The sequence below is a fragment of the Peromyscus leucopus genome, chromosome 14 (assembly GCF_004664715.2).
Source record: "Peromyscus leucopus breed LL Stock chromosome 14, UCI_PerLeu_2.1, whole genome shotgun sequence".
Lineage (NCBI taxonomy): Eukaryota > Metazoa > Chordata > Mammalia > Rodentia > Cricetidae > Peromyscus > Peromyscus leucopus.
Window position 1 is genome coordinate 76673202 of NC_051075.1, and position 22657 is coordinate 76695858.

General features: G+C 38.9%; 1 long non-coding RNA gene, 9 other non-coding genes and 1 pseudogene across 12 annotated transcripts; all 11 read left to right on the forward strand.

Annotated features, from left to right (window-relative positions):
• Nucleotides 1–100: 100 nt before the first annotated feature.
• On the forward strand, nucleotides 101–22657 carry LOC114684509. Of its 3 annotated transcripts, XR_003733352.1 has the most exons (15): nucleotides 101–360; nucleotides 3051–3113; nucleotides 6661–6781; nucleotides 7467–7635; nucleotides 8219–8348; nucleotides 9034–9237; nucleotides 10378–10427; nucleotides 10888–10968; nucleotides 12208–12286; nucleotides 12795–12902; nucleotides 13567–13669; nucleotides 15568–15650; nucleotides 18621–18698; nucleotides 19432–19520; nucleotides 22474–22657. It is a non-coding gene; the product is annotated as an uncharacterized LOC114684509 (long non-coding RNA). The 3 variants fall into 3 exon arrangements; XR_003733351.2 differs by lacking the exon at nucleotides 101–360 and having other exon boundaries at nucleotides 2143–6781; XR_003733353.2 differs by lacking the exon at nucleotides 101–360 and having other exon boundaries at nucleotides 2143–6781; nucleotides 19435–19520.
• LOC114684524 lies at nucleotides 2234–2308 on the forward strand. Its single transcript, XR_003733376.1, has one exon. It is a non-coding gene; the product is annotated as a small nucleolar RNA SNORD113/SNORD114 family (small nucleolar RNA).
• On the forward strand, nucleotides 2554–2625 carry LOC114684525. Its single transcript, XR_003733377.1, has one exon. It is a non-coding gene; the product is annotated as a small nucleolar RNA SNORD113/SNORD114 family (small nucleolar RNA).
• On the forward strand, nucleotides 6972–7046 carry LOC114684532. The gene has a single exon (XR_003733380.1). It is a non-coding gene; the product is annotated as a small nucleolar RNA SNORD113/SNORD114 family (small nucleolar RNA).
• On the forward strand, nucleotides 7825–7899 carry LOC114684523. The gene has a single exon (XR_003733375.1). It is a non-coding gene; the product is annotated as a small nucleolar RNA SNORD113/SNORD114 family (small nucleolar RNA).
• LOC114684546 lies at nucleotides 8538–8612 on the forward strand. The gene has a single exon (XR_003733389.1). It is a non-coding gene; the product is annotated as a small nucleolar RNA SNORD113/SNORD114 family (small nucleolar RNA).
• LOC114684534 lies at nucleotides 10735–10807 on the forward strand. The gene has a single exon (XR_003733382.1). It is a non-coding gene; the product is annotated as a small nucleolar RNA SNORD113/SNORD114 family (small nucleolar RNA).
• Nucleotides 12644–12715, forward strand: LOC114684533. The gene has a single exon (XR_003733381.1). It is a non-coding gene; the product is annotated as a small nucleolar RNA SNORD113/SNORD114 family (small nucleolar RNA).
• Nucleotides 13948–14018, forward strand: LOC114684526. The gene has a single exon (XR_003733378.1). It is a non-coding gene; the product is annotated as a small nucleolar RNA SNORD113/SNORD114 family (small nucleolar RNA).
• LOC114684545 lies at nucleotides 15043–15112 on the forward strand. The gene has a single exon (XR_003733388.1). It is a non-coding gene; the product is annotated as a small nucleolar RNA SNORD113/SNORD114 family (small nucleolar RNA).
• Nucleotides 15980–16047, forward strand: LOC114684550 (annotated as a pseudogene).

Here is a 22657-nt window from a genome sequence, read left to right on the forward strand (position 1 = left end):
TGCAACCTTTTCATAAGGGTCGCATATAAGATCCTGCCTATCAGATATTTACATTATGATTCCTAACAGTAGCAAAATCACAGTTATGAAGCAGCAATGAACATAATTTTATGGTTGGGGTTCACCACAACATGAGGAACTGTATTAAAGTATTGCAGCATCAGGAAGGTTGAGAATAACCACTTTAAACCATAGATAAAGTTAAGGGCCAATGGGGAGAGTACCTCAATCTGGTTGTCTTAAATTTTTTTAACCATGTGTTCTTTTTCCTGTTCTTCCCCATGGTCTGGTGTGAGCTGATGGGATTCTTCGTGGTAAAGTTCTCCATGGTCCATCTTGGTCAGAAACCTGGAGGATGATGTAAGTAATATTTAATACTTAAGGTGCCTGACAATCCAACCAACTAGTAGCTCTGGGTGGAAAGGAAATGATGCATTTGTGTCAAAGGGACGCCTGCACTCACACTCACCGCAGTGCTGTCTACAGGTGCCAAAGTGGGACAGTCTTGAGCAGCCACTAGCTGATGAGTGGATGAAGGAATGTGCTAGATATCACGAGACACTGCTCCTCCAAATAAAAGTTGACTGTACCCTAACGAGAGATTGATGTCAGCTGTTGTGATTACTGATTGATCACCGCCACACTGAGGCCAATTAACAAAAGATAAAGTCTCAATTGGATAGGATTCTACAGACAGATGTTAACCTGTCAAGCATCATGTTTATTTTTGTGAATCAGGCTATTTTATTGATTTACTTGGGTTAGTAACTTAGAAAAGAGTAAATTCAAATAAAAAGTAGGAGGTTAAAACATGAACCAATGTTGATAGCAGGTATTGAGAGTGGGCCTCGTACACTCCATGAATCATCTGGACTCTAAGAGCCAATAAAAATGTAAGATAGTTCATTTTCTTGGTAGAAGACATCCTCCAGACCAGTGGTTTTCACCCTGTTGGTCATGAATCCTTTGGGGATTGAATAACCCATCACAGGGATCACATGTCTGATATGCCTGTGAGATGCCTAAGCACAATAGTTCTCAACTTGTGGGTCACAAGCCCCTTTGGGAACACCAATCAGATATCCTGCATGTCAGATATTTGCACTATGATTCACAACAATAGCAAAATTACAGTTCTGAAGTAGTAATGAAAGTAATTTTATAATTGGGGGTCACCACAACATGAAGAACTGAATTAAAGGGTTGTAGCATTAGGAAGGTTGGGAACCACTGCTCTAAACGTATTTAGAAATATCTAAGGACTCAGAGGCTGGTACCTGTGTTTATATATGTTGATTATGTGACTAGAATTAAGCAATAAAACTATTATTCAATCAATTACTTATGTATTAATCAAATGCAAATATGAAGTATGTCAGGAGCACTTTGATATGTTGCTATAAAAACAGTAAAGCACAGTGGGAAATAAATATAACTCCTATACTACCATCCTCAGCGAACATAGACATTAGATGTTCAAGCCTTGTTTATCATCTGGATGTGGGACTATTTTAAAGTTCTTTTTAAATTAAATTGTTTCTATATATTTTGTTAAGGTAAAAGCATACTTTATTAAATTAATGAGTGAATAAGTCAATTCAGAAAGCAAAGCTAAAAACCAAAGGTCTATAAAAAGAATATCCCAGCTTTTCACTTTCTTTGTTTATCTGCTCTGCTCTGTGTGCTTCCCAATGGAATCATCTGAGCTGAGGCTGGAATTCTCCATGGCTGGTGTTAGGCAGTGCATTTCTCACTAGACTCTGGAAATCAAAATGAGTAATAGGTATAAATCTTGTTTTGTTGTTCCTGGACAATTTACTCTCTGTTTCAAAAATATGCAGTGAGAGAAGGTCTAATGCACTCAATTTGGGACACTGATGAATATCTTAACTGAGTAACTGATATAATGAAAAGTTGACCTTAGATAACAAAAGGCTATGGGTATTACATCCCAAATAGCATATTCTTCATATATATATCATTGGCTTCAAGAAACATCACTGGTGGGTTAAAGGATTACTAACCAAACAGTGTAGATAAGAATGAAGAGCGAGCCGGGCGGTGGTGGCGCATGCCTTTAATCCCAGCACTCGGGAGGCAGTGCCAGGCAGATCTCTGTGAGTTCGAGGCCAGCCTGGGCTACCAAGTGAGCTCCAGGAAAGGCGCAAAGCTACGCAGAGAAACCCTGTCTCGGAAAAAAAAAAAAAAGAATGAAGAGCGATTAGCCTGCCCCTGGATTAGTAATCATAACTGCTGGTATATGAGGCCCAGATGATGAATGACATGTGTCTGAAACTCCAAGGTCCAACATAAATGATGAATGCAGAAGCAAGGGTCTGTGGAAGAGAGAGTCGTTTTTTATCCCTTGTTCTGTTCTCTTTTCCCCAGAATTGCTTCTCCTGGGGAGATTTCTGCGTATTCCAGAGTTACCCAGTCATTAGTCATATCTCTAGGTTAGATCTTGGGACAAGTGTAAGTAGGAGACAAGACAAGTGATTTAGTGATTCAACCAATAAACAAAGTAGAAGTGATAGAGAAAAACAGGTCCAATCCTGGATTCATGATGATCATGGGTGGCATATGAGCCCTTGTCAATGAATATGTGTCTGTAACACTGAGGTCATATCTGAAGAGACATATATTTTCCATTCCATGTTCATATACTCATGCTATTATTGTAATTGGGCCAGTGAACAACTCAAGGATATATATATTAGGATATATAATCTATCAAGATAAAGCTAAGATGATGGGTGAAGCATCATCCAATTGTAAAATACATGATTATATAAGAATGTAGTAATGTACACTGGACACACTGACCTGGTAGGAGAAGTACATGGGTCCTCACTGTGAGCTTTTGTTTAAGAGTCATGTACTCAGTTCAACTGTAGACCACAACTATGTTCTGAGGGAAGGTCACATTTGTTCGTTTTCTGAAGAATGGAATTAATTTTCTAATAATGATTGATAAATGAATGACCATGTGAAGGATGATACAGACTGATTCACTATCTCAGCTGTGTTATGTTTTACCCCATGCCTCACAGAGAGGATGCTCTTGGGAAGACTACGTGTGGATGTTCTCCTGAAGAATGGCATATTCTTCCATGGTGAGTGGCTTGCGGCTTGCTTCTCTGTGCTAGAATGTGGGACAAATGTAACAGCCAATGTTGTCTTTGTCAGGGTCTCTTTGAAAAATGGCATTTTATTTATTTTTTTTAACTATTTTCTACCATCAAAGGTGCCAACCTTGCCAATTTTAATATCAATTTGACAGAAGCATGGTAGTAATTTCTCCATGCATATGAGGACAGTCATGGTATAATTTACTTTTTCTAACAGAAAAATTCAGAGGTGTGTATTATTCATCCTTATTGATATTATTCTTATGTTTTGTCATTCATGTATATTTCTTCATGACCTATTCTGTATTACTGTCAGGTGATGGTCAGTCAAAACCAAGGTTGACAACTGTTGCATGTGAGCCATTTGCAATCAATACTCATTAGTATTAAATATTAAAATATACAATATTAAATATATTAAAATATACAATAAGGAAAATGAATATTCATATAAATTGAAATAAACAATAAGTTAACCCATTGTTTCATCCACTTTGAATAACCCAAGCAACAGTTGATCATTGCTCTTGACCTATGACAAGATTGAAGTATATACTGTGAAGTGAACTATAAATAAATATCACAAAAAACTAAATGACATAGTAGTGATATCAGGGAAAGGCTGGATGTATGGACCAGGGGAATGGATGTCTCACTAATTGCCTTATGGTCTTACATGAGTTCTGCTTTGATGGAGACTTGGCAGCACAGACCTGAGAAAAATAACTGCAGAGTTCTCCTTCTCCTTTAGGTGCTGGATTGAAATGTGAAGTTTGTTAAACTTTATGTATCTTATTAAGAGATACGATGTGGAATATGATTACTTTTCAGTCTTGAGCCTCACACAAGTCACTTACCAAAGAGTCACAGATTCAAATGAAAAATGATTGGACAGAAAATGATAAAGTCTTAAGGGCTTGTGTTTTTATGTTTTTGTGATCCAGGTTTTTCTATTTTTTATGTGTAATTAGCATTGCAAGGCCAATATTCATATTGAGGGGTCACAGGGTCACCCTTTGGTTTGTTCTACCTCACTCAATATGACAGGTAAGATGTGCCATGACTTTAATGCCCAACACAAAACAATCTGATTTTCCTGTAATAATCACCCAATAGTCACACTTTGAAGTGCTGATATTTTCCTTAGGTTCAATATAATTAGATTTAGGGTGGGTTTTTTTTTGTTTGTTTGTTTGTTTTACCATAAGTGAAGAATTGTTCAATTACAAAAATAACTAATGAGATTGTCAACACTGTACTAGATTATGAGTAGACTGGTGATTATAGTTCCAATCGACCTATAGTATCATATGTAGAGAGGTGATAAGCACACACATAAGTCAATCACCTTGATTTGATCAAATTCATGCAGCAAATAACAAACTAATCTACAATAATGTCTGTGTTTCTTACATGTTGGCCACAAATTCTAAGAAAAGCATTGGACAAAACAAAACAATTTTCTGCACTGATGTTATTATTATGTACCATATGCATGTGTTTAATTTGCATTCTACAACCTATAAATTGACGGTTAAATAGTAATTAATACAAAACTCAAAATTTTTATGTTTATCTAGTATAAAACAGTCAGATAAATAGAAATAAGTAAAGGGGACTGATAAATGACAAATGTCAGCACCTGAGTGTTGGATGATAGGACCAGATATCTGGAACTTGGAATTCCAACCCAAAGATAAGTGGATAATCAAAGTTAGGAAAAGTTCTGTCATATTTCAGCCTCTGCTGTGTGTTGCACTCACTAGAATGAGCATTCCTAAGGGGATCATGCCATCTTCCGTGCTCACCAGCTGACTGGTTGCCTAACTGTGTTAGAACTTAGAGCCTAAGTGAGTGCTAGGTGATAGTATTGGCATGATTTAGGAGGTGTGCCAAAAGTTAGTCCCTTCATTATCTAACAGTGAGAAGGGAGGAGCAGTGAGATGGCTCAAACGAAAGCCTGATGACCTTAGCTGGATATTTAGAACCCTAAAGTTCTCTATTACTTCCTCAGCTCTATTCTTCAACACAGATGAATAAGTGTATATAAATTAATGTGCAATATTATTTCATTAGCTCAAAAGTGGTCGATGAAATAAAGTATCATGACTTAGAACATTGAATTGGACATGCCTGTACAAAACCAAGGCTTATCAATGAACGGGAATTGATGTGAGCTTCCAGCTTCTCTCAGTGTTCAGGGAGAATAATAGAGATTTCCATTGTTACTAGTAAATAAATGATTAAATAAACAGTCAATATTAAAGTGAATAAATGATTGATGAACAGAATCAGTATAAGTCCAGAGAGATACTCATGTGTCAGTCTCCGGGGTCCATCTGGCAGATGTGCACTTCATGTTCACATATTTCATGTTTTAATTTAATTCCTCCAATATCACTCCAAAAACAAAAATAGAGAAGTATAAAGAAAAAGGGAAAAGAGGGAATATTCCTCCAGTTATAAAAATGAGGACTAAGGTAAAAAATCCCTGTGGTACACCAACATACTATTTCCAAAAAGAAGCAGGGATCATGTTGATCATAAGTTGTATAAAGATGGGATAGAGGAAATTACAGATAATGTCTATCTTCTCATTTAGTTTCAACTAGGTCATTTTGTAAAAGATAATATGAATAATTTCTAAATTACGATGTAACACCAAAATAGTTCAATGTAAGAAAACATCAAAGCAAAATGAAGGGGTGCATTAATGTGGTCTACACACCCCAAGTAATGCTTTCAAGTGGACTGACAGATTTCTCCAATACAACAGACTAGAGCAGCAGTGCTGTGTAGAGCTGAGGGAAGACATGAGTAGCAGGGTGATGCTGTTGGAGGCTGCTATCTGCATAAGTGCCATGAAATTAGAGATTTCTAAGAAACCCACTGTTAACATAATACTGGGAGAAGTAATGTGTGCTGACTGTAAAAGGCAAACTGTCTACAATATTGAAGAGATTGTGCCTCTGATTCATTAAATCTGTACAGTTTGGAGGGTAATTAACACAATTTTAATATATTCATGATATATGAGTTCATCATATAAATAATCAAGGATTCAATATAGATGTTAGAAAACAGGCTCACTCTGAAAGGAATGATACATTATGAGAGCATTCGATTGATGATGGATGAATTAAAGAATAATAGAAATTAAAGGCCAGGATATATGGCAGCCTCTTGTGCAAAGTGAGAGATGCTAGTCTAACCAAAAAAGGCCAGCAGTTGTACTAAAATGATATCACAAAAGGACATAACGATGGCAGAAAGGAGAGAGAAGAGGAATTCCATGAGAATTGAGGGTATGGAAAGAGTAAACGATAAAAAATACAGGGTAGTAAAGAAAATTATTGACCGTAAATCTGTCTGAATCTCTAAAATTTATTAACTCTGAAGAAGAAGGCAAAAAAAAAAAAAAAGAACAGCAAAAGAAAAACGAACAGGCAAAAACTTAAAATACCAAAGGTAACAGCAATTAAAGAAGGAAGTCTCAAAATTAACAAGAGATTCTCTGAATTCAACAATACAGAGATATTGAAAAGACACTGAAGATAGACACTGATGAAGAATTCAAGAAAAGAAAGATTGCTCCATAGAACCTGGTGGCAGACAGCAACAGCTATGATCCTCCTATGGACACCTGTGGACAGGTGGGGAGTGCCTCTAGGAAAGCCTCATGGTTCAGGCGGGTTAAGGCAAAGAGTGACCTTGCTGCTGGCTGGAAGAGCAGCTGGTGAGATGTCCCAGAGCAGAGTAGCCTCCTCTAGTGTGGCCTCCCGATGTGCCACTCTGACCAGTGAGTGAGCCCATCCCGACGGCTCCAGACAGAGCACCCAACCCGGGACCAATGATGAGATCTGGTGGAGTCTGAGTGTTTCTCGATGACAGCCGTCTTATCCGAAATCTGAGGTCCGACACAGAGCAATGGCCCTTGGGCCGCCTCGGGTGCTCTCCTAGATGCTGGGGGCAGAGAAAGAGAGCAAGACCAGTCCTGTGAACCAGACGGACATCCATTAGCCAAGGAAACATGGGTGGCAGATAGGCAGAGTCAGGGCAACGTGGTTGGGACTTTGACCGATGTGGGAGTAGAAAACAAAAAATCTCAGCAAGGAGTCTCCACACATCTTGGGGAGACATGAGGGGAGATGAGCTGCAGAATTTCTGTATAACAGCACAGTTTGCTAAGAAAAGGACCAGTAATTTTTCCTTGACAATGGCAAGAATTTAGTGTGCCCCTGGAGAGAACAGGTGCAGCCTAGGGAAAACAGAGGGCCGAGAGTGATGTCCTACAGTCTCTCAACTTTTTTTCTCCCTTCTCTGCTCTGTACCCTCCAGAATGACCCACAAGACTCATGACTACAGCTTTCAGACTTCGAGACAAATCCCGAACCCCCACATCTGCCCCCCACACACACAAACTCAGCAAGCCCTGGGGGCACCGAGAGATCAGAGCCGTGTAGACTGAGAGCCAACCATCTGACCTTCTTCTGGAACCAGATGATAGGTATGTCCTCTGGCCTTAAGGTGTTTTTGCATTAGTAGAGTCCAGAAAGCAATCACATATGACTGGTTTTGAGGGGATCCTTTTATGGATCACCACACAGAGTAGTCTCTCATGCTGTGCTCAGAGTGTTCCCTGCACCACCTAAGAAGTGCAGCCCTGCAACTGGCCAGGGAGAGAGGGGGCCCATCCACGACCGATGATGAGATCTGGTGGCTTGTGAGTGATACTCAATGATCGCCAAATATCCAGAAATCTGAGGTCAGTCATTCCCGATGACTGCCTTCACGGGCTAAGCTGTGGATGGAGGCCCATAGGCATAGGCCCGTCCCTTGTGGACCTGTGCTTCTTCCTGGGCTGCACAGATACTTCATAATGTTACTCAGAATCAAGGGTGGTGCAGACTGTGGTCGGCCTTGCATTGAGTCAGCCTGAGGTTGACAATCTACCCCATCATGGGGAACTAAAGCCCACTCCCTTAGAGAGAGAGCCTGTAGGCAGCCCCCCTTGAATGGAGACAGGGTGGTCAGCAGGAAGAGAGAGAGTCTCAATATTTCTATTCCCTTCTCTGCCATCTTCCCTCCAGAGAGGAGACCAGACTGATGATGGCACATGTTTGCTGAGGTGGAGAGTGCCGGGGCTGCCCTGATTTCCGTGCAGAGCTCCTGGTGGCAGACAGCTACAGTGTTGGTCCTCCTGTGGGCACCTGTGGACAGGTGAGGAGGGTCTCGAGGAAAGCCTCATGGTTCAGGCAGGGTAAGGCAAAGAGTGACCTTGCTGCTGGCTGGAAGAGCAGCTGGTGAGGTGTCCCAGAACAGAGTAGCCTCCCCTAGTGTGGCCTCCCGATGTGCCACACTGACCAGTGAGGGAGCCCATCCCGACGGCTCCAGACAGAGCACCCAACCGGGACCAATGATGAGATCTGGTGGAGTCTGAGTGTTTCTCTATGACAGCCGTCTTATCCGAAATCTGAGGTCGGCACAGAGCAATGGCCCTTGAGCCGCCTTGGGTGCTCTCTTAGATCTGGGGGTGGAGAGAGAGAGCAGGATCAGTCCTGTGAAGCGGACTGATGTCCATTAACCAAGGAAACATGGCTGGCAGCTAAGCAGAGTGGGGGCAGAGTAGTTGGGATTTGACGGATGTGGGAGTGGAAAACAAAAATCTCAGCTTGGAGTCTTCACACATCTTGGGCAGAGATGGGGGGAGGTAACCTGCTGACCCTCTGAAGGACAGCACAGTTTGCTAAGAAAGGGCAGGCATTTTTCCTTGACAATGGCAAGAATTTAGTGTGCCCCCGGGAAGAGCACCAGGTACAACCTAGGTAAAGGAGAGGGCACAGAGTGATGTCCTACAGTCTCTCAACTTTTTCTCTCTTTTTTCTGCTTTTTGTCCTTCATCCAGGTCCATAGTACTGATATACTAGCATGCTCTCCTGGAAACGCAAGCACACAGTCACACAGAAACACACACACACACACACACACACACACACACACACACACACACACACACGCACTGTCTGCTTTTCCTGTGCTCACTGTGATTTCTCAGAGCTCTGTGGACTAAGAGTCAACTGTCTCATTCTCCTCAGAGATCAGATAATAGGTATGTGCTTGGCCTTTTTTTTTTTTTTTTTTTTTTTTTCCATTAGTAGAGTCCAGAAAGTAGTCACTTATAAATGGCTTCACATGGAACCTGTTCTGGTCCCCACACAGAATAGTCTCCCATTTTGTATCAGAATGATCCATGCAGCACGTAAGTCATTCAGGCCTGCAGCCTGTCATGTAGTGAGGGATCCCATCCAGGACCAATAATGAGATCTGGACGTATTTGTGTGCTAATCAATCCTTGCCCTGTTCTGTAATCTGCAGTCCAACTTTTACTGTACCTTATCATTGTAAGTTTTGTATGAAGTCTCACTGGCATATGCCGATCTTCTTTTGGACCTTTTTTTTTTTTTTTTTCAAACTGCCATTTTTTAGTAGTACTAATTTTCACATACTTATAGAGTGTGAAACATAATCAGTAAAACGCTATGTAGAACTTAGATGTCCATTTTCTCAATCAGTGTAACGTTTAAGATAACTTCACTAAATGGGCTCCAATTACCCAATTGCTTAGAATGAAATCGTGCTCGCTTCTCCCTTGGTTATGACAAGTAACCAGAAGATATTCAGGAGGAATCTTCTCATTGTTTCTTTTTCTTTTTTTGGTTATTCTTCTCCCGAAAACCTGCCTGACTTACTGATGTTTTCAGAGACTGTTCCAGTCTTCCAGACTTTTTCTGATGCCACTTTGACAGCCTGTAACAAACTGTGCCTGTTACCTACTTTCGACTCACACTTTGGTTGGATCTTAGTATGATCTCATAATAATGTTATAACTTCATCTGTTAGCAGTGTGTATAGCATTAATTATATAGTGATAATTTTAACAGCACAATGGAAAACCAAAACAACTAATTTATGCATGATGAGAATACCTGAGTCCACTTTTGTATGGGGCCTTGTTCCTTCTTCTTTCATTAAGGACAGTACATGCAGTTTTCCTCACAGCCACAGTTTCTGTTCTGAATCCCTGGACATAATTAAATTTGCTTGTTTCTTTAGGAGATAAATTATGTTATTTAGTTAATGAATAGATATATCACTCTAAATCAAAGTTGAAAACCATCGTTGTTGTCCACCTTTAATAATCATTTATTACCTTTGCTCTTTTTTTTTTTTTTTTTTTTACTTCCCCTAGTGGACGTGTATAAGCCGGCAGTGAATTCCCCGTTTATAAACTGTATCCAGGTAAGTTTGTGTGACAGCCATAGGTCTTGTCTATGTTTTTCTAGACATCACTTTATTTTACAAAGCCTGAAATATAATCCTATAGATTCACTTTCACGTTGTCATTTAAGATGATGATGAGCTTGTGTACTAAGCAGGTACAAATTATGAGCATGGCGAATAGTACATGCGAACACATTAATGTGCGTTCCAATCTAAGCATGTCAGCGAGCTGTGCTCCTGTTGAATGTCTGTGTATCACAGGCATTCCTAGTGAACTATTGGCTTATTGAAAAGTGTAGATAGGGAGGAGAGATCAAGCCTTTTCTGGACCAATGATGACATTTACCAAGGTATGAGAGACACGATGACTAATACCTGTCTGAAACTCTAAGGTCCAACATGAAAGATAAGTAGATGAACATGGGTCCTTGAAGGGGTGCGCCATTTTGTATCTTGTGCTCTGCTCTGTACTCCTCAGAATGGGTGCTCCTGGGGTGATTCCTGCATTCTCGCGGTCACCAGTGCAACATTTGTGTCTCTGCATTGAACTTTGGACAACGTGAGTACTAGTTAGTGTCCTTGTGTTTTATTGTGGTCTGTGTAAGGTTAGTCACTTCAATATTGAAAAGTATCTGATATGGGGCTGGTAGATGGCTCAGGGGATGAAGGCACTTGCTGCAAAGTCTACTGACCTAATATTGTTTCTCAGTACCCACATGGTGGAAAGAAAACAGATTCCCAAATGTTGAACCCTGGCCTCCATGCACACATCCTTGGCATGTACACTCATAAACACAAATGAATATATTCAATAAAAACTATGTTGCATTAAGCCAAGTATAACCAATGACACATATGGACTTAACATGATATAGGACACTGGGTTGGCCTTGCTTAATGAACCCAGGTTCCTCATTGAAGGAGACAGGTTGGGGTGAACTCAGTCTTTAGAGAAGAGTTACTTCCAGTCTGTTTCAGTGTTTGGGGGAATAACACGGTTTCCATTTTTACAAGTGAATTAATGATTCAATCAAGAGCCAACATGGAAGGGAATAGAGGTGACTAGATTCAGGGTAGATTGATGATGAACACAGGTAGTATAGTCATGTAGTAGACAGGGTAATGTACATGTGTCTGTCTCTGGGGTCCATCCTGCAGCAGATGCCATCTCTGTGTTCGCCTATTTCATACTATTCTTTTAATTCCTTGAATAGCCAAGAAATACAGAAAACAATGGAGATAAGTGGGTGAAACATTATTCAGTTACAAACATGAATTTCAAGGCCAAAACAAACCCCCTTAGTACACTGAAAATATGTAATCCAAAGAGAAGCAAGTAGCATACAGCTGTCTGTGTGTACAGTTGAAATAATGTCAGTAACAGATAACATCAATTTTCTTGGTTAGCTGGAAGTCTGAAGAAACTCATTTTATAAAACAATAGTGTAAATAGTTTTAAATTGAGAAGGCTTGCATGAATAGTTCAGATGGCAGATAGTCATGGAAGACAATGTGAGAAGTGTGGCTTTTAAAAACAAGCAAACAAAATTTTGTTGGTGCACTCTCATTGAAGTGGATGCTCTCGGTGACTGACATGTTTGTCCACAGCCAGCAGCACCAGCTTGTGTCTTTTTATAGAGCCTGGGACAGATATGCGTTCCAGTGCTTTTACCCTTGCAGCCTTCTCTGTAAGCATTTCATTATCCTCTCCTCTCCCCTCCCCTTCTGGCTTCTCCTCTCCTCTCCCCTCTTCTTCCCTCCCCTTTCCTCTCCTCCTTCCCCTCCTCTCTGTACTCAGGATGGACCATGTCATTAGAGGATCGCCCAAAGGTCAAGGGCTCCATTTGCATCCTGCTGAGGAAGAAAACAAGACCAGTGTGAGTTACAAAAACCTCCTTGTCTTGGTTTGAGTGGTTTAATATAGTGTTTAAACAGTGTATAGTATAGTCAGTGATGGCCTAATATAGTGTCTACACAGTGCATATTGTAGAGAGGGCTATCTGAATACCAATGGCAGATATGGAGACTACATGAAATTGTTCATTGTTAATACAAATGTGATAACTAGTGTATTATTAATATGGTGGATATATTATAGAGAATCCATGTACAGATTAGGTATAATCAGACTCCTAGATTTATTTTTGTGGGGGCAGCAGTTACTAATCATAGAGTTTATAATTAAGTAATTAATAGGCAACATAGAAATAATTAGAGAAAGGGAGAACTAATCTTGGCTTGATGATGACCACCGGTGGCATTTGATTCATACATGATGACTATGTGTCTGAAACACCAAGATGCAACACAGAAGATATGTGGCTACATAAAGATTGACAGCAGAGTTGTCACTGTTTGTCCCATGCTTTGCTCTGTGCTCCTTAGAATGAATTCTTCCAAGGTGATCTGTTCATCTTCAATGCCTGCCAGCCCATCAGTGGCTCGGGATGATGTGAGATTTGGCCAACGTTCTTGTCATCATTTTGATGGAAGGTTAGTCACTGTGCTACTAAGATGTGAAATATATTCACACTAGGTCAAAGTGTAACAGAGAACATATATGAAGCTGTATAAAAGAATGTATGAGATTATACTTATGTATAAAAAGGAGGGTAGTTATTGAAGGAGACACATTTATATTCACAATGTAGAAAAATGGGTCCAATCTTGGATTAATGATGACTCTGATGGGATATATGAGTTAACAAATAGTGACTTTATGTCCATCATAAAGTCCAGTTGTCAACAGTTGAGATGGAATTGACTTCTGTGTGTGTGTGTGTGTATTTCAATATATATATGGAAATATGTATTTCCTGATGTTCTTATAAAGATATCAGTGCAAGAATCAATAAATATACAAATAAAAAAGAATTAATGTGGTCCAATTATAAAAATACATGATGAACAAGAAATACTTTTTAGGTCAGATAGAAATCTTACACATCTGCTTTTCAGCAAATGCTGAAAGTTATGATATAAAGCATAATGTTATGACTGTCCAAATCATTGCTAAACTTGCCCTTATTTATTTAAGAGCTAATTAAATAGATAACCTCATCATATAAATGATTACCTAGGCCTGAATGAGTGAAGGTCAGAGGTCAATAACAATGTCTTATTTTTGTCTTTATCTCCTCTGCTTTGCATTCCTTAGACCTTTGCTGACTTGGGGATGCCTCCACAGCTAGGAGCTGTGCTGACATCATGGGTAGAGCTGGACAGACCACTGTGAAGACTGGTCAGGATCCTTTCTTCAGGTTTGATGATTTACTTAACAGAACTCAATGTGTCACTGAAAAATATAGTATGGCACCAAGGATGGCTGCTTCATACCAGTGAGAGCCACAGAAATGAATGGAAGTTGTCAATTAATTCAGCAAACACAGAGGATAATTACTTAAGGTTAGAACAATTCCACACAGATTAGGAGTAAGAAAGATTTGTAGGGTTGTTGGAATAATAGGTCCTCAAATTATTTTTAGTTGATTATTGAACTAATTAACAGACAATAAAGGAGTAGTGACTGGAAAAAGTCATGATTGATAATGATCACTGGTGGCACATGAGCCACATGGATGACTACATTTCTGGAACTCTGAGATCTACCAACGAAGAACTATAATCTATTTCCTTCATTTCAAGTGTTCTTTTAGGACTGTAGAATATATTCCATTTTTTTTGATGTTATAAATTCCATTCATTTTTTATAATTCTATCAATGTGAGATTCAGTCAATTAGTCTTCAAAATAAAGTAAGTAAAGCATTGTCTAATTCTCAAAACATAAGAGCCATGAAATAGATCGGTATGTACAGAATACATTATGCCACCTTTAAAACACATTTTTTTCTGATGATGACATTCTAGCAATGTAAATTACATACAATGCCACATTCTGAGCAAGTTTAAAAATTTCCATCTTTTTAAAAGATAAGATTAAATATATTCCAAAAGTGGTACCCTGAATGGCCAATAGTAGGTGAAAAGCACAGAACATTACTAGGAAAGTTTTTTTTTTTTAAAGTTAGTTTTGTTTTCTCTGCTCATTAGTCCCCGGAGTGGACATACTGTGCGATTGGAGCATCTTCCATGGCTAGAAGCTCTGTCTGCCTGCACTGAGGAATGTGAGCCATCCTGATTATCCTCCAGTGTTATCTTGTTTTGAGTGATTTGCTTAAGAGAATTCCATGCATTATATCACCAGGCATGGTGGCACATGCCTTTAATCCCTGGAGGTACTTAATTCTGGAGGCAGAGGCAGGTATATCTCTGAGTTCAAGGCCAACCTGGTCTACAAAGCCAATTCCAAGACAGCCAGACCTACACAGAAAAACCCTGTCTCAAACCACCCCTCCCAAAAAAAGAATACTCAATACATCATTTTAAAGTATATGATCAGTGATGATGAGCACTTTCCCATTGATTGATCAGGGATGGATATTAAATCTTCTATTGGTTATACATTATGAATACCAGAATGAATTACTATTAATATAAGAATACTCTTTATACAGATTAGGAATATCAAGTGTGTTCTTGGTGTTTTATGAGTCATGGGACTTATTTATTTCTAACATATCAGTGCGTTAATGGATAGGAAGGTATAAACCAGTGAAATAAATGGTCAACCTTGGATCATTGTTGACTGCTGGTAGAATATAAGTTGGTACAATGAATGCATTTATACATTCTGAGGTCCATTACAATGGTTCCATAGCCCATTGTCTGTATTTGAAATGGTCACATGCCTAGATACCAGGAATACACAGTGTAGTTCTTTTTGGTCTTTATCTTAATGTATTTTCATGATTGGTCAATGTGGGAGTGAATAAATAGATGCATAAATAAAACCAATGGATATAGTTAGGCATTGCCCAACTATAAAAATATACGATAAGTTTGGAGAATTGTTAATATACAGAGAAAATAGTAAATTCCAAAGAAAAAGTCACTACTCTTACCTCTCTGCCTAATGATATATATTCAGTACAATTAAGAGAGTTTTCAAATTATTACAGTAGCTAGTTTGAAATTATTTATTTTCTTAAAAAATAAATGACTCCAAGTAGTGCTTGACTGAGTAAAAAAGCTGCAAAGCAAGGATGAAGAATGAGGATGTCTTAATTTTGTTATATTCTGTGTGCTGTATGTCTCAGAGTGAAGGAACTGTGTGACATGATGGGAGTATCTGCCATGGTCAAGCGCTCTGCAGTTTCCCAAGAAGAAGTGCATGTTGGATGTGAGTTGAAGCCAACATTCTTTTCTTGCTATGGGTAGTTTGCTTAAGATAATTACTGTATTATTACAAAGTGTGTAATATACCTAACAGTGGCCAACATTATGCCAGTGCCCAGTAGGGGTTGATGTAAAGTGGTCTATTGATAAGACAGACATGAAACATTGAAAACAATTGATTAAATAGCCACACCAATGTTTCAGTGGCTCTGTATACAAATTAGGACTAGAAGGGCTCTTTTGCATCTTGAGCAGTTCGTAGAGATGACATTGGTAGTAAGATGATGAATTACTCAACAGACAGGAGATGAATGGAGAAACATAGGCTAGTCCTTGATCAATGATGACCACTGTGGTATGGAAGTCATGAATGAATACATATGTGATATTCTCAGATCCATCCCCAAATATTAGCCGTGCATTCTTTGTTTTGAATTATCCTCTTGATAAGTGTCAGGAGTTAGAACACATTATGTTTTATAATTTGTGTTTATGCATTTTTATTCTACTTTTATGATTGGGCCAGGGTAAAAAGTAATAAATAAATTAAAAACATCAATTAAGCAAAGTCAAAATTTAAAATATATGATGAAACAAAAGCACCATCAGTAGATTTTGAAATCAGTATGTGATTGTATACCTACCACCTCTTTGGCTATGATGACACCAACAATATAAATTGTAGAAGTTGTCTACTTCTAGGCTATGGGGGAGTTCAAAAGTCTTCATTTTTCTCTCAATAGAAAATGAAATAAGTGCACTCTCAATTAATGATTGTTAAACAATGTTTGTTAGTAAAAGCTGAAAAGTGATACTTAGTGAAGAGGAAACAGCGTTTTCTTTGTCATGACTTCTGCGCTTTGCCCCTTAGAGTAGGTTAGGAAGGAGAAATCCTTATTCACACCTGTAGGCCAAGGTAAGAATTAGACAACAATTCTTGTTTTTACTTGTGTAGTTTTTTAAAGACGTATTCAAGTATGATATTTAGACCATGGTATTAGTCTCTGTCATTATTTAATGGCAGAAAGCCATGTGCAGGTCAGTTTCTAATGTGAAATGGTCATGGAGCATTCCACTGATAGGCACATGTATGAAAAGCTGAGCAATGTGATGGTGAGGTAAAGCTTTGAGAATGAGCCTGTAACGGATTATAGCAAGGGCAATTATCCAATGGGTTTCTGTGAGCCATACTAATTAAAAGTTACCAATTGTGAATTAGTGAGTTAATAACTAACAGGGTAGTAGTGAAAAGAGAACAGTCTTCATCCTGGGCTTTATTGGGACTCTGTATGGGTACATGTCTAGAGCTAAGGTCCACCACAGAAGTAATACAAACCCCCTCTCTCTTGAAGTTACAGTGTAGATAGAGATGAGGAAAATATGAGGGCTTCATTTTTCCTTTTGTTAAAATGCATTTTCAAGCTAATAGTACACATAGTTCAAGGAAAGAGCCATTATCCAAATAGATAGATAATAATGAATAGAAATAAGCCTTATTCAACTACAAGAATATTTTGCAAGGCAATCAGACATTTCTATTTACTGAAAACACTGTTCTGCACCAGGTAGGAGACCAGCAACAGAGTCTGTGTCTATGTTACAGCTGACACTGTTTGTTTATACAAGAAAAATCAAATAAAAGACATCCCAAATTGTCTAAATGACTGACTAATGAAAGATCGAATACAAAGCCAATGCAAATGGGATCTCATTCTTGCTAATGATCTTCTTTGCTCTGTATTCCTGAAAGAACACAATTGTGCTGAACCATTCTTCTTCGGTCAGGTCTGTGGGTGTGTCCAGGTGCTATGTGTGTAAATAGTGTATTTTCTTGATTTTTTAAAAGCCATACACACACACGCACACACACATTAAAGTGTGAATTAGAATCATTTGGAAGACATTTTGACTCATTTGTGAAAATTGGCTTAATATAAAGCATTATTACACTGACTAATGTGTGCATGTATTCAAAATTGAGTTTAATTAAGACTAGAGATATTGTTCTAGGCAGTAATTGTGCAGAAGGGTGTTCGGACTGCTCAGGGATCACAAGTTTTGGTGATTATTGCATGATTATTTGTAGTGAGCTTATTGATACAGCTCCATGGTCAATAAAACCATGTAAACATGAAGGAAGAATGCAAGGACCAGCTTGAGCCCATAATAGTGGTGCTGCTAATGTAGGAGTTTTGGACCATGAAGTGTATTTAGTACACAGACTTCCAATACAATAGGAATCTAATCTCTGTTGGGGGGGGGGACCTATAGAAAGATCTTGAGAAGTATCCATGGATCTCGTGTTTACGTTGACTAGAAATTTGTCCGTGAGAGTCAGTGAATAGAATGGAAATGATTTGATATGGCAGAGGAAGCTGTGTTCCAATTCCTAGCTGATGTGTCAAAGGAAGAACACTGATAGATTGTGGAAGGGATGATAAATGGACAAACCGGCTTTGCTCTGTTTCCAAGTGTCAGTAGCGACTGATGTCTAGGTGAGAATATTACCCTGGGTTCACCGCAAGTTCAGAGCTCATTTTATCATAAGACAAATGCCCATCATTACCATGAGTGACCACTAAGTGCTCACTAAATGCCATCACAAAGTTAAAGAGTCTGTGTCACCTTGGCAATGAGCAATGTGCCTGTGGCTACATTATTTTTGCTACTGTCTTAAGTGTATAAAAATAGTGAGTTTATGGTCTTAAAGAATAAATGACTAAGGATAAAAATCAACACACTAAACTGGAAATAAATGGCACAGTAGTAGCATTTCTTGAAGTAACAGTTATGATTTATTTTTCTCTTAGTTTAAAATTTTTCAATATTTTATTAATTCTCTGAGAATTTAATATAATGCCTTTTAATTTTTTATTTTCATAAATGTATACTGTATTTACATCATTACACCCCCCCCCAAACATATACACTCCTAGGCCTCACCATTTGCAAATGTCCTTTTTCTGTTCTACAGGACACTACCTCAGCTGATCTGTTCCTAATCATGAAGCTCTCAGCCCTTGCCCTCCGGGGAGAGAGAATATTATGAAATGTAAGTAATGAAGTTATCAATTTGGGCCATTATCTCATCGTTTCAATTGTGTCATTACAGAAGATAACCGAATGTCAGTAGGCCCTATATTTCAGTGATGATAATAATGTTCTATGAACCCACATTAATTCAATTTAGTACAAATGAAGTACAAGAACAAAGTGGTTCTTTCCCTCATTTTCAAAAGTTGAATTGAACACCCCTTCCCTGCTGGAGGCTGCTGCTGAGGGAGTTGGACTTGTGGGTATACAGTCTCACGGTGTGCCTGTTCACGTTAAAGGCGTGAAGCTAAATGCGAATGGGCTGATGATGTAAAGGGAAGGCATCTGAGGAAACCCTGTGATCTCTGTGCGCAACTGAAGTCCATCGCATGAAAGCGTTAGTGGGCCATGTGGTGAGACTGCCTGCAGTAAAGTTTAAGAACCTACCTTTGGCATCAGTGAGGGCTCATAGACATTGATTTTGTGCAGAGACTGAATAAATGTCTCGATCGATACAAATATTCGTGAGGAAGTAAAGTGAGCCCAGTATGTGGACCGATTTTTAAAGCACGTATTATTCATTCAGTTCTGGAATGTCTTGGTCCAATCAGTTTGAAATGCTAAAGGTTCTTTGGTATTTAATTCGTTATGGGGAAAAGTTAAGCAAATAGATGAAGGTTAATTAAATGGAAGAGTGTGCAGAGTGACACTGAGGCCAGCTCATGCTTCTCTCTATGCTTCTCTATACTCAGTAGAATGGATGCACATGGAATCCTTTCCTCAACACTTCAGGACAGAGGTCCCGACATTGACATTGTGGCCAAGGGCAGCATAGATATGGGTGAGTAGCAGACCAAGTTTCTGCTCTTGCTTGTCCATTTTGTTACAGGTGATCACTGTCTGTTTAAAATTGACATTATGTGTCATATAGTCAAAGAAGACAACACATATACTAGGTGGTCCTGTTTGCACAAATGAGACCTATACACAGTAAGCTTGGACTGCTTTCTGGAACAGAGAGATCACAGATACACTCTAATTGCAGGCAAAGACCATGTTCTTGTTAAGAAAATGAAATAGAAGTAAGCACAATGTCCACCCAGTACCCACCCTGGAATTGTACAATAAAAGGAAGGTTTGTTTAAGTAAGGCCATGTAGTGTGTTCTGCTAAAGAAGTCTAAAGAAAACTGTAGAAATCAATTTCTCCTGATATATATGGCTGTAGATTCTTTTCTGTTGACTTTCTTTTTGAAAATGTATGACTAAATTAATAAGGAAAAATTCACACCCAGAAATTTTAAATAATTGAGATATTCCCATGAGAACTTTTGCCATGAAATAAGAACTATGATCAGCTCTCTTTTTTTCCTCTCAAACCCATTTAACCAAAAAGATCTAGTCTGTTGCCTTTGTGTATAAGGAAGCCCAAAACACATATTAAATATTCAGTTTAAGGGTTCTTTTTTTGTAATTTGTGGACTTGTCATTATTGAGTAAACCAGTCTTTTATAAAGTAAGTTGGAAGTGGACCAGTCACGGGCTAGTGATTAAAATGTTTTGAGATAAGTACTATGATTACAGTTCTTAGCCAATGACATCTACGAAAGGAACTTTAGTCTCTCTTGTCTTTGTTTGTATAGAACATAGTGAATATGGCCACTTTGTATGTACCAGTAAGATGGGGTTTTTTTATATTCTTTCACCACACTGATGTAAATTTTCCTATCTCAGGCACAAATTCTAGTGAACTGATATGTTTGCTGGTTTTTTAGGAGGTTCTAATGCTCCCTGATTTTTATTTGCTGATACTTAGTATCTGAGAATGCTAAAACAATTAGTAATAAAAATATTAATTTCTGCCCAATAACTATTGAGTTTCATTCTTGTCAGACCTTGTGTCAAACATGGAGTCCATACAGAACTAGTAACTCTATGGGATTAGTTAATACCAGCTCACACACAATGCAACAGGACAAGTATACATGTGGTCCAGAAATGCAGAGTTCTTTGCTCAATTTAAGTTATGTATACTGTATGAGAGGGGGCATTACTATTCTGTGAGGTCTTTCACAACCTCAACTGTCAGCCAGGAGCACATGAAATGTTTGTTGAATGAGTAGGTGAATCAATGATAACAAAAAGAATGGATAAATAAATAAAACAATGAATGAATGAACGATTCCTTGAGGGGTTAAAAAAAGGAAGGAATGAAGTCATGAAAAAAATCAAGGATTGTGCCAAGAGCAGATTAACAATACACTAATTAGTAACTAAGTAAAAAAGTGAATGAGTACATGGAATGTTTGTGAGTACATACATTAATAACAGGGCAGCATGGAATGAGTGAGTGATGAACGATGAAGCCAGTGAGTTAATGAATGAAAGACAAACACACCAGTGAGTCAACCTAGGAGAAGTGAATGGGCAATCTTGAGTGGATCAGTCAGTCCATGGATTCCTGAATGGATTTATGAATGAATGGATACGTAGACTTTCATTTGTAATGAAGGGATAAATGAAGCAGTGAGTCAGTGTTTGTGTCTGTTAATGAGAGGAAAAGTTACTGTTTACCTGAATGAATGAATGAATGAATGAATGAATGAATGAATGACTCACTCAATGATGTGTAACTGAGTGACTCAATAAAAGGAAAGAAAATCACTATAACAACTGCATAATAAACATGTAACTGAAAGAAATGATAAATGAACATTTAAATGAAAAGTCTAAGGGATAGATGAATGAAGATATCATAGTTAATGAATAAAAGAATTGATTAGGACACAAATTAGTCAGCAACTATGTAATTAAAGAATAAGTTAAGTTGTAGTGAATGAATGACTGAACAAGTGAATTAGTTGATGTATGAATGAGTCAGCTGTCAGGCCGTGAGGCAATGAATGAACTCGCAGCTACTCTTTCTCTGACTGTTCCAAAGAGAGTGACCACGCCCAGCTCCACACCAGTTGTAAATACTTGAGCCAGAGCTCCCTGCTTTCTCTATCATGGGCGTTTGTTTACATGTCAGCACTGAACTAAAGAGCCTTGAGGGCCGGGAACTGGGTCAAATTCTTCTCTCTATCCATAGCCCCGGCCCAGCCTTGAGCCTGGTAGGCGCCCAGTAAATTATTGCTGAATGAATGAGCAAAGGACTAAAAATACATGTGCTTTTGTGGAACCAGTATGGCCTGGTAGCTGCTCTTTGGACGAGTGTGCTATGTGTCAGATGGTCTGTGGCATCCCTCCCTGCAAGACCAGATTCTCTCCAGGGCCCAGCTTCCTGTGCCAGATAATGAGACAGGATACTGGCAGTTCTGACTGCCCGGGACACTGGCCCATCCTTGGGTAACTCTGGCTTGGCATGGTGGAATGGAAGCCCTGGGTCTTCCCGAAAGCTACCCTTGTCTCTGCCAAAACAGGAGATCAAAAATAACCGAGGCTTGTTTTTATGCCTCTGCTGAGTGGGCGCATGCCTTGCCTTTCCAAGCAAACCAAATTCCTCTTGCTTCTAATCATGGGACTTTGGGTTTAATGAGAAGCACCTTCCCACAGTCAGCCTCCTGTTCTGTCCAGTTACAGGAGGACAATGATACCTTCCTGAGGGATTCTACCTTTCCCAGGGACTTATTGTAGGGTAGTTAGTGGTACTTCATGTTTTTCCTGTGCATGGCTTCATACCTTGGAGGGAAGAGCTATTTTACAGAATTTAAAAATTACTGTTCTGGCTGTATTTATTTGATCCTTTCAGTTATGTTCATCTAAAGCTATGCTTATGTTACCCAAATCCTCATAGCCTAGAAGACTGGAGAGATCAACCAAGTTCTAAGAGGGATAGCAGATGAGGCAAGCCTGTCGAGAAAAGGCACAACATGCCCTTCTACCAGAGAACAGACGATTTAAAAAGTACGTTGGCAGCACTTTTATTCTATATGGGGCACTTGCCTAAGGTCCAGCATCCATGGTTCCTTCCTTCTCTC